Source organism: Podarcis filfolensis (assembly GCF_964270895.1).
Source record: "Podarcis filfolensis genome assembly, contig: HAP1_SCAFFOLD_262, whole genome shotgun sequence".
NCBI lineage: Eukaryota > Metazoa > Chordata > Lepidosauria > Squamata > Lacertidae > Podarcis > Podarcis filfolensis.
The window spans coordinates 2,455-19,431 of NW_028149351.1; the positions used below are offsets into that span (position 1 = coordinate 2,455).

General features: G+C 47.0%; 1 long non-coding RNA gene across 1 annotated transcript; it reads left to right on the plus strand.

Annotated features, from left to right (window-relative positions):
• The first annotated feature begins 4,513 nt into the window (after positions 1–4,513).
• LOC310755108 lies at positions 4,514–14,330 on the plus strand. The gene is made up of 3 exons (XR_014544158.1): positions 4,514–5,406; positions 7,331–7,438; positions 13,150–14,330. It is a non-coding gene; the product is annotated as an uncharacterized lncRNA (long non-coding RNA).
• Positions 14,331–16,977: the final 2,647 nt, after the last annotated feature.

Below are 16,977 nucleotides of genomic sequence, written 5' to 3' on the forward strand. Positions count from 1 at the left end.
GTACCTCGGGTTACATATGATTCAGGTTACATGCGCTTCAGGTTAGACACTCCGCTAACCCATAAATAGTGCTTCAGGTTAAGAACTTTGCTTCAGGATGAGAACAGAAATCGGGCTCCGGCAGCGCGGCAGCAGCAGGAGGCCCCATTAGCTAAAGTGGTGCTTCAGGTTAAGAACAGTTTCAGGTTAAGAACGGACCTCCAGAACGAATTAAGTACTTAACCTGAGGTACCACTGTAGCTCCCAATGCAATTTACCATTGACGACAGATCGCTGTTCTACAGCACCCTCTGATGTTACATTTTTATAACGCATTTTTAATGTTTTATAATGCATTTTTAATGAAGTGGCCAGAGGATTGGAGAAGATCAGTCTACATCCCAATCCTAATATTGGGAGTCTTCTGTATTTGCGGAGGGCTGCCATACATCTTAGACCAATGATTTTCCAGCACCCTAAGTGCATTGGGAAGCCTCCACGAGCACAGGAAACCCCCCAATTTGGCTATCCATACTTGTTAACCAAACACTCATTCAGTTCACAACTTCATTTCTCCTTCCTGCTCCCGAGATGAGTACCACTCATTTGTGCTCACTCATTTATGCACTCCTTCACTGTCTGATAGTTTGGAAAGTAACTTCCCCATGCAAAAGTGCATAATTGACTTTGGTATTGGGGTGGGGTGGGACGTTCCTTGGAGAGTTGATAGACATGTCTCTTTGTCACTCGCCATCCCTGCTTGAACTTGGCAAATCACAGAAGATGTTATCAAATATACTAACCTGTGCCAGGGATGGCGACAAGGTTCATTGAAAGCAAATACAAGTACAAACTTGGGTGGTGCTTCCATGCTCTGGAGCAGAAGCATCTACACCAACCAATAGCAATGTTTTGTTTCAGATTAGGGCACCAATTTTTGAAAAACCTCTTTTCACACCAATATCCTCCCTCACTGCTCTCAATCTTGCACTCAAAACTCTGTGATCTCTAAACAACCATAGGAAAGCAACAAATCCCATCCCTAGGCTGTGATTTTACATTTTGCAGAACAGCATGCAACCTAACTCTGGGAGCAGTCCTGATTGGCCAGCCCTTAATTGCCTTGTTAGAGCATCCCATCCTATACTCACGGCCTGGATGGTCAGGTAAGGAGCTGGAGCTTCTCCTGGGCCCTGTCCATCAGATTCTAAATTCCTCTCTTCCTGGAGCTCATGGAACCCTGCTGCTCTAAGGCTTCTTGGGCAGAGAGAGTTTGTTCTCTGTTGTCTTCCTGAACATTGCAATGCAAGTGGAAAGTAGCAAAGCTTTTAAGTAGTTTGGACTGGTGGGAGTTCTAGGTGGCCAATCAACATAGAGTTCAATAATAATAGTTAAAATTACTGCTAGTTTTGCATGCAGAATAACGTAAGAATAATACCTTGTGATATTGTTTTATTGGATGCTTCAATGCTTTCTTTCAATAAAGTTTGTAAGTGAACTTGTGGTCTGTATTCTATTTTGCTTCCGGTCTGTCATCTGGTTTCAAAATGGTGTCCAAATGTATGCAAACACAGGCAAAAACCTGCTTCTTGACAGCAGCAACCATCATGCAAACCATCATGCTTCCTTTCAATAAAGTTTAAAAATCAAGTTGCAGTCTGTATTCTATTTTGGTTCCTGTGTAATTATTGTAACTCGAACAGAAAATAAATCACTGTACCTTATCGTTTCCTTTCCTCAAGACTGAGGGAATTTTAATGAGAAAGTACAACTGGTGCTGGTGCCTCATGGATGCACAGGAAACTGAGAAACCTACTAAAGGGCAAGCAAGCAAAAGAAGGAAGCAGCTGGAGGGAATTACTAATGGTCTTAGGTACCCCTGACCAACAGGTCCAGTCGTGACCGACTCTGGGGTTGTCCAAAGACAGCTTCCGGGTCACGTGGCCAGCGTGACTAAGCCGCAGCTGGTGAGCCAGCACCAGCGCAGCACACGGAAACGCCGTTTACCTTCCCGCTCGAGAGTGGTCCCTATTTATCTACTTGCACTTTGATGTGCTTTTGAACTGCTAGGTTGGCAGGAGCAGAGACCGAACAACGGGGATTCGAACCGCCGACCTTCCGATCAGCAAGTCCTAGGCACTGTGGTTTAACCCACAGTGCCACCCGCGTCCCCTACTAATGATCTTAGTTGTCTCTATACCAATGCACAGAACATGGAAAACAAAGTCCTCAGTGATAGTTTTGAGGAGAAGTTGGTAAGATGTGGACTAGCTGATACTATGGTTAGGTGAATTTGTAGTTGGCTGATTGACTAAACACAAAAAACACTTACCAAGATTTGGATTTCCCTGGGCAAGATAAAGTGATTTAACAATTTTTTAGAAGCAAGTATTTTATTATTCCTTCTGGTTATGGGATCACTGGGAACAGCAAAAACGTACTATTGTGGTACAAGGGGGATTCACATACACCCTTTAGTTCTGGAAAAATATGCCCCTAGGCCCTGAATGGCTGAGGGAAAATCTACTCTGGCATCAGGTGCTCATAGAAGCCTGGGACATTCTGTATAGCCCATTTCGATTTTTCTGAAAAATCAGTACATTATGCACCTAATATCTTAAGGAATTACTACCCGCATCCCTGTTCCTCTTCAGGGCCACCCAAGCATATTTACAGAGGCTTCATGCGGTGGTGCTGTGGTCTAAACCATGGAGCCTCTTGGGTTTGCCAATAGGGTGAGCTCCTGTTGCTCTGTCCCAGCTCCTGCCAACCTAGCAACTCGAAAGCACGCCAGTGCAAGTAGATAAATAGTTTCCGCTGTAGCGGGCAGGTAAATAGCGTTTCCATGCACTCCAGTTTCTGTCATGGTGTCCAGTTGCACCAGAAGCAGTTTAGTCATGCAGGCCACATGACCCGGAAAGCTGTCTGGGGACAAACGCCGGCTACCTCGGCCTGAAAGCGAGATGAGCGCTGCACCCCATAGTTGCCTTTGACTGCACTTAACCTTCCAGGGGTCCTTTACCTTTTACCTTTTCACCGTTCAAGCTTACCAGCATGAGAGAAGAAGCCAAGAAGGTTCCTCCTAGCCTTAAATAATAGTAAAGGTAAAGGATCCCTGACAGTTAAGTCCAGTCGCAGACAAATCTGGGGTTGCGGCGCACATCTTCCTTTACAGGCTGAGGGAGCCGGCGTTTGTCCATAGTTTTTCTGGGTCATGTGGCCAGCACGACTAAGCCGCTTCTGGTGCAACAGAACACCAAAACCAGAGCAGCACACGGAAACGCCGTTTATCTTCCTGCCGGAGTGGTACCTATTTGTCTACTTGCACTGGCATGCTTTAAAACTGCTAGGTTGGCAGAAGCTGGGACAGAGCAACAGGAGCTCACCCTGTCACGGGGATTTGAACTGCTGGCCTTCTGATCAGCAAGTCCAAGAGGCTCAGTGGTTTACACCACAGCGCCACCTGTGTCTCTTAAAAGGGAGAATTTTTATGCAGCACTTTGCACTCCCATGTAGCTTGCCATCCAGTTACAGACCGGGGCTGTTTCTGCTTAGCCAATGTACATGCACACTGCAACAAAGCCACAATGAGGTCTTGTTAATTGAAAGAAACAGGTGTTCCTTTCACGTTAGATATTATCAGGTGGCTACAGAGGTCCGGGACATTCTGTACAACATTTGGCTATTCCCTCAGTCCATCGGGATTTATCCTAACAATCAGCTCATTTTACCTCCAATACTGAAAGGCAGCCACTCGCCTCATCTTTGTTGTTCCTCAGACACCCCAGCATGTTGCCAGAGGCTTCTGGTACCCACCAACCCCATCAGGATCAGGTGCCCTGAGATGCTAATAAGGTTCCTATTGGCTTTATATAATGGCTATGTTGAACCTGGCTCCTCAAGCCAAGCAACTTGCTGTTTTTCAGAAACTGACCTGTTGCCACTAGTTATTACCAGGTTTTCCTATCCAGAGCAAGATTGGGTTTTCTAACAAGGGGCATCCTGGCTATAGCAGTCAAAAGTCAGAGTACAGATTTCAGCTTCTGCCCATAGTTCTCTCAACTGCAACACTTGACCTACTCCCCTGCAAGTGAAGAGTTGCCATTCATTCCAATCAGAGGAGAGGCAATCAATGCACTTGGGAACAGTGGTAGCAAAACTTGCCCTTCAGCTGATGGTGGTAAATTGATACTTTACCACACAAACCAACTGATAACTTGATAAACTGGCATCTATAACCAATGCTGTGGAGCCACAAAAATCCATCAGGAGGCAAATGTATGACATGGGCTCACCTGCTTTGATTTCGGGTCCTATGTCTTTGAACGTGGTCTAAGATGGATGCAATATTAAAGGACCATGGGAAGTGAAGGACGTGAGGCAGGAGTTGGTAATGCAGGTGAGCTGTGCATAAGCAAGCTGCCAGCTAGCTCTGCCAAAGCTCTTTTTATTAGCACAATATGCAAAACCAGTTAGATAGATTTTAGACTGTGACCTTTACACGTCTTCCAATCCTGAGATCGAGGGGTGGTACAAAGTTATTTTGGCACCTGTTTGCACTGCGTCATTTTCCCCTTGAACCATGTATGACGAAGGAGACAAAGGTCACAGACAGGGCACAGCAGACCACTAAGAGAGCAAAGGTTAGATAGAGGGCATGATGTTCAGACAGCTGTGGCTTGTCTGTGGGTGGAAGTGTGCTCCACACCTGGCAAGTGGAAGTGTGCTTCCCAACCGGTGATCATTCCTTCACCATGTATCACTCACAGAAGGTGGACAGAGAAACATACTTGTGCACACCCTTCATACTGCTGTGAGCAGCAACAGAATAAAAAAGTGAGCTCCTTCTAACAGAACTTTTTAGCAATATGGATGATCAAGCCAGAATGCAGCTCTTTGAGAATTGGCTGCTCAGAATGTCTTCGTGTCACAATTGAAACCCAGAGCTGAACAGGAAACCCAATGAAAGGAGCAAGCAATTCTTCCACAAAAGATGAGATCTGGGACGTTCTGTGCAGCATGCAGCTGATCCCTCAGCCCATTTGGATTTGTCCTAACAACCAGCACTTTGTGCCTGAAATGGCCCAAGGCAACCACTGCCTTCATCCTTGCTATTCTTCACTGTCAACCCAGGATATTGCCAAAGGCTCCTTGGACCTTTAAAGGCCACCAGGATGAGGCAAGAAGCCAAGAAGGTTCCTTTTGGCCTTATATAATGGATGTCTTGAACTCGGCTCCTCAAACTGCGCAGTGTGTTCTTGTCTGCCCTGAAAGCCTGCGATTTCTCAGCTGCTAGCCTTCCAAAGCTGTCTCTCCATACAAAAGGCATTCCAATGGAGCAGAGCTTGTTTCTTGGTAATCGAAGGCCACGTCTGCTTCAGGTCTGGCTGCTTACATTTTGTGTTCTGCTTTGCTTCAGGACTGGGGGTAAGTATGGTCCCCACTTCCTGTCCCTGAACAGGTGAAGCAAGAATAAGCCACTCTTCTACATAGGTTGAATCTATGAGCAACCCGGGGGGGATGTACTTTGGGGCAAGAGTGGAATATATGCCTCCTTTAGTGGGGTTGTGATATTTCAGTGTTAGAGCTCTTGCCTTCCGTGAAGAAAGCCCCAAGTTAATCCCTTACCTACCATCTCCAGTTGAACGTTGCAGTGAGAAGAGCGTGGAGTATCCTGATAATGGGGCAAAATAGACAAGGCAGTTCCCTGTGTTTGTAGAAGTGAATCAAATCACCCACCTCTTGTTGCATGTGTATAGTTGGAGAGATTTAGGGCTCATGCACACTGCTGCTCACCCTGTGCTTTTGAGGCAAGGGCCAAGGGGTTTTCCATTTCCCCCCACCACTTTCTTCAGGAAAACTTGCTACTTTCAGCTGAATCCAAACAAACGTCAATCCACAGAAACCCAACTGACGATTGCTTCGATTCTTTTTTTTTTTAAGAATATTTTTTATTAACCGACCAATCACATCAAATCAAACCAAATTACATAAATTCCAAAATACACAGCCGGATTTTAAATTTTTGTTGGGGATACCCATATTTCAAGTTCCGAAGGGGATCCAATCAACTTCTTGCTTCTTACTGCTGTTTTAATGTCCACAAATCTAACCTTATGATGTTCACAGTACTATCCAGTCCTTTCTTATTGTTTTTCCACATCTCTTGTTGTTATTTTCATATATTTTTCCTTTCTCTTTGTGACCTCTGATAGACTCCACAAGCTGGTTAGAACAGTTTGTAATCCTGCGTGGATATTTTTTTTTTTTTATCCAGTAGCCATATCCAGACGTTTTCCATGTAACATCACTTCCATACATCAAAACAGTCTTAGCGTCATTAATTTTCACCAATCTGCCTCCTTTCTCAAAACCTCTGAGGAGATTCACCAGGAATGCAGTCTGAAAACAAGTCCGTTCTTCCTCCCGGCTATAAATCCTTTGGCAAGATGGCGACTCCGAATTAATTGCTGCGCCATTCCAAAAGCTCTTATTGCTTCTCGATCTCCATAAAGCATACTTTTGGTTAAAGTTTATCTCCACACAGACCTTAATCATCCTGCTTGGGTCAGTTCAACCGACGATTCTAATGAGGAGGGGTTCTTGTAAATCACATAGAAGGAAAGTAAAAAAGGTTCCCCCCCATTCAGTCCTGTTGTCAACATACCCAGCCTTTGGTGTATCTTCATCGTAAAATATTCCTGTTTCTCTGACCCGTCGTCTCTTTTGCAGAGGTCACTTAAATTAGCAGACTTCTTCAATGTGTGCATTTGCTTCTTTTGTAATTAATTATTCCAAATTGCTGCAGCTAGTGCGCGATCAGAGACAACGTCCAGGAGAGCCGAGGTCCACACGGGGACATTCTGCCTAGGGCCCTCATCCCCTTCTTTCGAATTGGGGGTGATTTATGGGCACAGCAGGCAAGGGCAGTGTTCCCCATTTCCTTGGGGCAACAAGGGAGGCTGCCTACTCCCATAACAGGCTCTTAATTACCCCGTGTGGGTCGGAGAGATGGTATTGTCGGCCATCTTCCAATGCGCCCCTAGTGGCCCCCAGACGATTGCTTCGATTCAGAGTGTACCATCTTCGAGAAAGAAGGTCCAGCTGTCTAGGCGGAAGGGGTTGCTAGTCTCAGGCCACAGGAGCGTGCTACAAATTTGCGTACAATTTCCATCTCTTAATATATACACAGAAATGCAAATTTTGTCCGACTGTCCAAGGGGAAAAAGATTATACCATTTCTGTTCTGGGGTCTCTTCTGACAGCTATGTGTGCTGATAGGATTTTGGTGGGTTAGGGCAATGAATATCAATTGGTCCTTCCACCAATGAAATACTGTCTCTTACAACAGATGCTGCGATATGCAGAAGATGCATCATGAAAGGTCCTGGCGAGCCATGTGTACCAAATGATATGACATGTGAGGCACCATTCTGTATGATGGTAGAAACCTTTTCAGGTAAGGAGACTCTCCTGTCGACGTTCCTCCTTTTTATGGTGGGCCTCAGTGTAGAAAACAAAGTCCTTGTACCATACTTGTGTCCTTGTGTGAGTGCCTGGAGGTAGTTGGAGGATAGATGGCGGCTAACAGATTGAGGCTGAATCCTGACAAGACAGAAGTACTGTTTTGGAGGGACAGGAGGTGGAAGGGTGTGGAGGACTCCCTGGTCCTGAATGGGGTAAGTGTGCCCCTGAAGGACCAGGTGCGCAGCATGGGAGTCATTTTGGACTCACAGCTGTCCATGGAGGCACAGGTCAATTCTGTGTCTGTCTACCAGCTCCATCTGGTACGCAGGCTGAGACCCTACCTGCCCATGGACTGTCACGCCAGAGTGGTGCATGCTCTGCTTATCCCCCACTTGGACTAGCAATGCTACCTATGTGGGGCTACCTTTAAAGGTAACCCAGAAACTACAACTAATCCAGAATGAGGCAGCCAGACTAGTGACTGGGAGTGGCCACCGAAACCGCATAACACTGGTCCTGAAAGACCTACATTGGCTCCCAGTACGTTTCCAAGCACAATTCAAGGTGTTGGTGCTGACCTTTAAAGCCCTAAATGGCCTCGGTCCAGTATACCTGAAGGAGCATCTCCACCCCCATAATTCATGTTGTATTATTGGACTAATCGAATAAAATTATCTTCATTCACTGGATACTTCTCCGAGGTCCAGCTCCGAGGGCCTTCTGGCGGTTCCCTCACTGCAAGAAATGAAGTTACAGGGAACCAGGCAGAGGGCATTCTCGGTAGTAGCGCCCGCCCTGTGGAATGCTCTCCCATCAGATGTCAAAGAAATAAACAACTATCTGACTTTTAGAAGAGATCTGAACTATTTAAAATTTTAAACGATGATGCTGTTAAGGTGCTACACTCAATATGCCAGCAAATTTGGAAAACTCAGCAGTGGCCAGAGGATTGGAGAAGATCAGTCTACATCCCAATCCCAAAGAAGGGCAGTGCCAAAGAATGCTCCAACTACCGCACAATTGCACTCATTTCACACGCTAGCAAGGTTATGCTTAAAATTCTACAAGGCAGGCTTAAGCAGTATGTGGACCGAGAACTCCCAGAAGTGCAAGCTGCAAGGGGCAGAGGAACCAGAGACCAAATTGCAAACATGCGCTGGATTATGGAGAAAGCTAGAGAGTTCCAGAAAAACATCTACTTCTGCTTCATTGACTATGCAAAAGCCTTTGACTGTGTCAACCACAGCAAACTATGGCAAGTTCTTAAAGAAATGGGAGTGCCTGACCACCTCATCTGTCTCCTGAGAAATCTCTATGTGGGACAAGAAGCTACAGTTAGAACTGGATATGGAACAACTGATTGGTTCAAAATTGGGAAAGGAGTACGACAAGGCTGTATATTGTCTCCCTGCTTATTTAACTTATATGCAGAATTCATCATGCGAAAGGCTGGGCTGGATGAGTCCCAAGCCGGAATTAAGATCGCCGGAAGAAATATCAACAACCTCAGATATGCAGATGACACAACCTTGATGGCAGAAAGTGAGGAGGAATTAAAGAACCTTTTAATGAGGGTGAAAGAGGAGAGCACAAAATATGGTCTGAAGCTCAACATCAAAAAAAGGAAGATCATGGCCACTGGGCCCATCACCTCCTGGCAAATAGAAGGGGAAGAAATGGAGGCAGTGAGAGATTTTACTTTCTTGGGCTCCATGATCAGTGCAGATGGTGAAAGCAGCCACAAAATTAAAAGACGCCTGCTCCTTGGGAGAAAGGCGATGGCAAACCTAGACAGCTTCTTAAAAAGCAGAGACATCACCTTGCCAACAAAGGTCCATATAGTTAAAGCCATGGTTTTCCTGGTAGTGATGTATGGAAGTGAGAGCTGGACCATAAAGAAGGCTGATTGCCGAATAATTGATGCTTTTGAATTAGGGTGCTAGAGGAGACTCTTGAGAGTCCCATGCAAGAAGATCAAACCTCTCCATTCTTAAGGAAATCAGCCCTGAGTGCTCCCTGGAAGGACAGATCGTGAAGCTGAGGCTCCAGTATTTGGCCACCTCATGAGAAGAGAAGACTCCCTGGAAAAGACCCTGATGTTGGGAAAGATGGAGGGCACAAGGAGAAGGGGACGACTGAGGACGAGATGGTTGGACAGTGTTCTCGAAGCTACAAACATGAGTCTGACCAAACTGCGGGAGGCAGTGGAAGACAGGAGTGCCTGGCGTGCTCTGGTCCATGGGGTCACGAAGAGTCTGACACAACTAAACGACTAAACAACAAACGGGCATATTTCCTAAATAGTAGAGCAATAAACTTCAAGAAAATGGAACAACATCTATATTGTAATGTCTTGCTGCCCCTTTTATTGGAGATTCATGATGTCGTAAAACATACGTGGCCTCCACATTGATCATCTAACCTTGAGGAAGTCAGGATGAATACTCAATAAATGGAAGAGCCCAAAGTTTCTCTAGGGAGTACCGCATTGGCATGAATATAAGCCGCACCCACAAATAAACCACACTTTTAGAATTGAAGGGGGGGGAGAGAAAAAAAGACAATACTCAGGCTGCTTCCTGGGGGGAGCCACACCGCTTTGCTGGCAGCCTTCCACCTTCTTTCTGGTGGCTTGGGGAAGGCTTGGGAGCGGTGGGCGAGCAGTGCGCCATTTCCCCGCGCTTCCGGGCTGCTTCCTGGGGGGGAGCTGTGCCACTTTGCCAGTGGTGTAAGGGCACGGATATAAGCCGTACTTGAACTTTTCACTGTTGGAATCTGGGGGGGAAATGAGGTTTATATTTGGGCCAATGTGGTAATAAATTTACTACAACAGTTCGAATTTTCTGGTCAGGCTCTGAATTGACTTGGTAATGTACGGAGTAACATCTTTTACCAAAGCAGTCAATGAGCAATTGACAGAGCTGTCCCTTTCCTCATCAACATGGTGCATGATGCGTAGCGTATTGTCACATGGCAGTGCATTGGTTGGCAAGTGCAAAGTCTCAGCAGCAATACGAAAAATACCAAGCATTTCCAATGAAAATGGAGCATTAAAGAACTTTCCCCCCAACTCCATTTTGAACACATGGATTCAGTTGTGAAGCTGGGGAGATTCGTGGACATATCACTGCAAGGCAGACTGTGCAACAGTCTTCCAGCAGTAATGGAAGAGTTACCTCATTAAAGTCTTGAATGCCAGCTATATTCTTATATTAAGCCACATTACGTAGAGCAGGGGTGTCAAACTCAAATTCATCGGGGGGCCGCATCAGCAGTTTGGTCACCCTCAAAGGGCCGGTTGTATCTGTAGGACTATACGTCCACACTTTATTATCATAAATTATTGTCACTGCATTCAATTATTACTGTTTTTTTGTAATAATGTTAGTAATAACTAGCTCTGAAAGCAGAAACATAGTCAGAATAATGGCAAGTAGATATTCAAATGTACAATTATTGTACAATTTATTGAAAAATGATTTTTGGTAACAGACAATTAAAAAAAAACAAAACATACAAATATTGCCAAACAATTTTAAACAACAATTGTTGAGACATTTCATTCTGAATCTGCTAGCCAGAGCCAGGCAGAGGATTATGGCAGGTGGGTGTCCTGCCTGCCACCAACATAAATCCTTGCTATGCCCATGATGTCGTGGTTCACCCTTGAGTTTAGAATCGCTCCCCAAGCCCTCCTCCCCGCCCCGACCGCCTCCAGCCCGCCTGCCGATGGCGGGGAGCCCCGATGGCTCCCTCTCCGCCCGCCTGGAGCCCCGGCAGCCTTAGGTTAACCCTGCCTCAACCGGCGCAGGAGCAGGAGCAGCGGCGGCGGCGGCGGCAGCAGAGCCACCGAGCTTTGTGCTGGCAGTGGCGGCAACGACAGGAGGGGGCCTGCCGGTGGCTCGGATTGCACCCGCCCGCCTTGGACACCCGCATCCCGGACGGACGTGTCTCCCTCCGCAGCCCTCCTCCGCGCTTGGGAGCCTTATGGGGGGTGGCAGGAAGTGCCTCTGCCCTTTCCTGCCTGCGGGGAGAACGTGGCGGCCGGGCTGGGCGCGCAGGCTCTGAGAGGCAGCGCCGGCACCAGCAACTGACCAGTGGCCTTTGCAGTGGCAGCGGCACCAGCAGCACCAGCGGCGGCAGCCTGCCCCCCACCCCACTCCAAAAATGAGCCCCCCCTTGGGGAAATAAGCCCCCTTTCCTCAGGGGCGAATGGAGAGCCTTTCGCCCTCTTCCCCCACACATCGCATCTCCCTTTCCAGCGCCATCTGTCCCTCCCTCCGCCGGCCCGGTGCTTGGAGGCTTCTATGAGTGTCCACTTGGGGGGAGGCCAGCAGGAAGATAGCCCCCCTCGCCCCCGCGGCGGCCCGGCTCCGGGAGGAGGAAGAGGAGGAGGACGATGTCTTTGCGCACCACGCTGGCGACGAGAAATGAGCGCAATGCCGAGACGCACCAGCGCTGCCCGGTGGTCACCCTCGACCCGCCCCCCGCCCCAGCGACATCTTCGCTGTCCCCGCAGCCCTCCACCCTGGCCAGCAGCCGCTCGGAAAAGGGCTCGTCATGGTCCAGCCGCTCTCTGGGCACTCGCTGCCGTAACTCCATCGCCTCCTGCGCCTGACAGGAAGGGAGGTGGCTATAAAAATAATCGACAAGACGCAGCTGAATCCAACGAGCCTCCAGAAGCTCTTCTGAGAAGTGAAGAGTTTAGAATCCCCCCCCCATATTAAAATTGGAGCGATTAGTTCAGTGGGAGCAGCAGAGACCCTCGCTTTTCCGCAGCTCGCTGTTTTCTTTTGCACCTAACCTTGCTGTGCGCCTGGGAAAAGATCAAAGCGGAGCGTAAAGATATAGTAAAGAGGCTTGGCAGGGTTTTTACCCCACAAATCACGCTTGCTTGGCTCGGGGGCGTGTGTGTTGTGTGTGTGTTTTCCTCTTCTCCTTTTCCCCTCCCACTTCTCCCTGGGTTTCCCGACGGCGCACAGCGCTGCGCTCAGCAGACGGCTGGGCTGCTTTTCCGTCTGGTGCGCTCAGGGCGGGCGTACGTGTTTGGGGCTGCCTGGGATTGGCCACGACGGGGATCCGACGGGCGCTGCCACCTGGCGGGCTTGCTGATCCCGTATTCGGAGGCTTTCTCTCTCTCTCCCGTCCTTTTAGAGTCTAAATAAAAGAATAATAAAAGGTGAAGGCTGGCGGCCGGCAGCGGCTACACGGGCCACATGACAAGGTCTGGAGGGCCGGATCCGGCCCGCGGGCCTTGTGTCTGACACCCGTGACGTAGAGGAACCTTGCTTAAGAAGATGAAATGTTGGAGAGGGACAGGAAAAGTAAGGTGTCTGCATCGAAGAACTGGCATGTCACTTGGAAAGTGGCCTATTTTTCAGTCTGAAGGGAAAATATTTGGGATTTATCCTTGACAACAATGGTGTAGATTCTGAGATTTAAGGGTTTGTTTTATTTAGACATATATTTTGCATATGCTTTAACCTACTTTTATTTTGATGTTGACACTTAAGTAGCTTTAGCAAAATGAATTCAAATGTCTGTTTTAAGTATACTTTTCAAGATTGAGTTCAAAATGTAAAGTATAGTTGGGTGAGGAGTAACCCTTGTCCTCTCTTTTGGTATGGATTTTGGACGAATACAATAAAACTATCTTCATTGACTGGTTAATCTCAACAAAGATACTTCTCTCTCTCTCTCCAGCTGATACAGGTGAATTGGTGAGAGCCTTCAAAGATTGTGGCCCTGCTCATATGAAAAGGGCATGTGGAAAGGAACTATCAGGTGCAACGAAAATGAAAACGTCGTGCTGTGAAACTGACTTATGTTTTGACTGATTTTACTATTCTGTTCCTAAACTGCTCCTCCTTCCTGTTCCAGAGAAGAGGACCACCCATTTGTGTCCACTCATTTATGCATTCCTTCACTGTAACTTCTCCCCGCAAAAGTGTGCAATTGACTGCAGCAAGAGGGTGGGGTGGGATGTTCCTTGATGAGTTCATAGACACCTACCAAGCAGTGCTTTACACTGTCTACTCTTACCTTCCCCACACCTGACCTCATATGAAGTCAGGCGTAGGGTGGATGTGGGCTGGGCTGGGGGTCTTCTGAAATAGCCTCTTGTGCCAAATGGGGAAGACCAGAATGCTTCCTTATGCCCAGAGGCCAGAGTTCCCCTCCCTTGCTAGAACCGGGCAAATCACAGAAAATTTTATCCAAAACATTTGTTTGTGGTTGGGATAGTGATGAGATTCATTAAACAAGAGGGCGAACTTGGATGGTCTCTGCCTGCTTGTGAGCAAAACCATCTGCCTCAAGTCATAGGACAGTTTTCTATCTTGGTCTGTTCTCTGTCTGAGTCTCATGATTCTCTGCAAACTCTGAATGATCATGAGCCCCATTCCTAGAGAGGGACCGTACATTTGGCATAACAGGCATCTGCCCTAATTCTGGCAGGGCCCTGATGATTTCTCAGCTCCTAATTACATTCTGAGAACATCTCATTCCACACAGTCAGTCAAGATAGTTGGGGGGAGTCTGGAACCACTTCTATTTGGACTCTCCTGCGTCCTGTCCATCAGATTCTCAATTCATCTCTTCCTGGAGCTCATGGAACCCCTCTGTTCTTCCCAACTCCTCCTTGGTTGGAGAGCTTGAATATTCTCTTTTCTCTTTCCTGAACATTGCAATGTAACTGGAACATAGCAAAGCTTTTAAGTAGTGTGGACTGGTGGGAGTTCTAGGTGGCCAATCACGATAGAGTTCGCTAATAATAGTTAAAACGATTGCTAGTTTTGCATGCAGATATAACATGAGAGTAATACCTTGCAATATTGTTTTCTCAGATGCTTCAATGCTTTCTTTCAATAAAGTTTGCACGTGAACTTGTGGTCTGTATTCTATTTTGCTTCCGGTCTGTCATCTGGCTTCAAAATGGTGTCCAAATGTATGCAAACACAGGCAAAAATCAAGAAGGTTCCTCCCAGCCTCATATAATAAGTGTCTTGTGAATTGGAAGGAACAGGCATTCTTTTCACATAAGATAGTACAGTGGTACCTCAGGTTAAGTACTTAATTCATTCCGGAGGTCCGTACTTAACCTGAAACTGTTCTTAACCTGAAGCACCACTTTAGCTAAGGGGCCTCCTGCTGCTGCCGCACCGCCGGAGCACAATTTTTGTTCTCATCCTGAAGCAAAGTTCTTAACCTGAAGCACTATTTCTGGGTTAGTGGAGTCTGTAACCTGAAGCGTATGTAACCTGAAGCGTATGTAACCCGAGGTACTACTGTATCAGGTGGGCATGGAGGTCTAGGACACTGTGTTCAACATTGGTCCCTCCGCCCATTAGGATTTCAGCTAACAATCAGTATACCAGTACACCAAGTAGCCGAAGAGAACCAGTCACATAGAGGAGGGAGAAAGGTTGTTTTCTGCTGCTCCAGAGAAGCGGACACAGAGCAATGGATCCAAACTACAAGAAAGAAGATTCCACCTAAACATTAGGAAGAACTTCCTGACAGTAAGAGCTGTTCGACAGTGGAATTTGCTGCCAAGGAGTGTGGTGGAGTCTCCTTCTTTGGAGGTCTTTAAGCAGAGGCTTGACAACCATATGTCAGGAGTGCTCTGATGGTGTTTCCTGCTTGGCAGGGGGTTGCACTCGATGGCCCTTGTGGTCTCTTCCAACTCTATGATTCTATGATTCTATGATTCAGTGCCCTCATCACCCTTGCATTTCAGAGATACCCCGGCATATTGCGGAAAGCCTCATGCACTTTCCAAACCCACCAGGATCAGGTGAGCTGAGATGCTCCCCAGCCGTATACAATGGCTGCAACATTTTCCTTACCATAAGTTAAGCTACTACTGCTATTTGTTGCCTGATTCTTTTTCTGCCAAGGGACAAATGGGTGCGACCGTCTCAGCACAGCAAACCTTTTGCAAAGAGTGTAGAGAACGGATTAACCAGAAAAGTATTCAGGACTCTTTCTACGTTGAAATACATTATTGGACGTTGAGGGGAACAGAAAGAGCGTAGTTTGGGAATCCAGTGGAAACTTGGGGTTCAGCTACATTAGTAAAGAAAAAGTGCTTCATATACTTTATAACATTGTGCCACCAGATGGTGCTGTGGAATCCCATCTTTTTGCCAACGTGATTTCCCTTTATGAATTTACGTTTTCCTGAAACGCTTTTTTGATGCGTCTAGATCCAGCCTTGAAAATAAATTGCTGGCTCTAACAGATCATCCTCCAGTGAATTCAGTTTTTGCATTTGGAGAGAGGACTGGTTTCCTGTTGTATCCTCCTGGTGACTGAGTGATTGGGATATTCCAAAACTTACTGTTGTGGCAGACGGAGCCCTCTAAATTTCTTTTTTTCGTTCTCCCCCTCCTCCCCCCGCTACACAATACTCCTTTCTATGGTTCATTGTAAAACGGCATTTTACTGAGGATTCTGGTGCAGTCTTTTTGAGGGAAAATGGTTCCATTTAATTCGTCCAGTTTACAAGCTGTGGGAGTGTCTGGGGCAAGGTCAAAATGGTTGCACAGAAATCCACTCAGCGCCTGCATAGTGTGTCATCCAAACTGTCTCTGATGGAGGCCTGCATACCCCAAACCCTTGCAAACACACTCCTTCCATTATAGGTCTCATTAATTAATACTAAGAATAACACATGCACACAAAATCCCCCTCCCCCAGGTAAACATGCTAAATAGATATCTTGCCGCATCTAGCAATTGATAGCTTGCTACACTGAGATCTATGGCCAAAACTTCCATGAAGGGGGATGAAGGAGGATGGCAGGAATGGCAATTACAGTGTCCCAGGTCTTTGAGCAAGGTCGAAGATACATGCAAAATTAAAGGATCACTTATATATCACTCATGGAAGACTGGCAGAAACACATGGCTGTGCATACCATTCATTATGCTGTACAAATGAAAGCTGCTAACACAACGATTCGGGAAGATGGGCTGGCCAGCAGTCACCCATTCTGTTTCATCAGGACCCAGTACGGGCCACATGATCTCCTGCAATGATTTTGCAAAGTATTTTGCAGATAAAGTCCCTCAGATTCAGGAAGAGTTAGACTCCACCATAGGAGCAGGGCCAGGGCAGGAGAGTGCTAGAGTCCTGTCTAGTCAATTTGCGTGGGATCGATTCCAATCTGTTACCCCCAAGGATGTGGAGAGGCTGCTTGGACAAGTGAAACCAACAACCTGCCTCCTTGATCCTTGTCTATCCTGGCTAATAAAAGCTAGCCGGGAAGGGCTGAGCGATGGGCTTCGTGGGTGGTGAATGCTTCTCTCTGTGAGTGAGCCTTCCCAGACCCGCTAAAAGAGGTGGCTATCAAACTGCTTCATAAAAAACCATCTTTAGATGTGGCCAATATGGCCAACAATCGCCCAGTCTCAAATCTTCCAATCTTGGTCAAGGTGAGCGAGTGGTTGCTGAACAACTCCAGGCTCGCCTTGAAGAAGCAGACCATTTGGATCCTTTCCAGTCAGGATTCAGGCCTCATCATGGGAC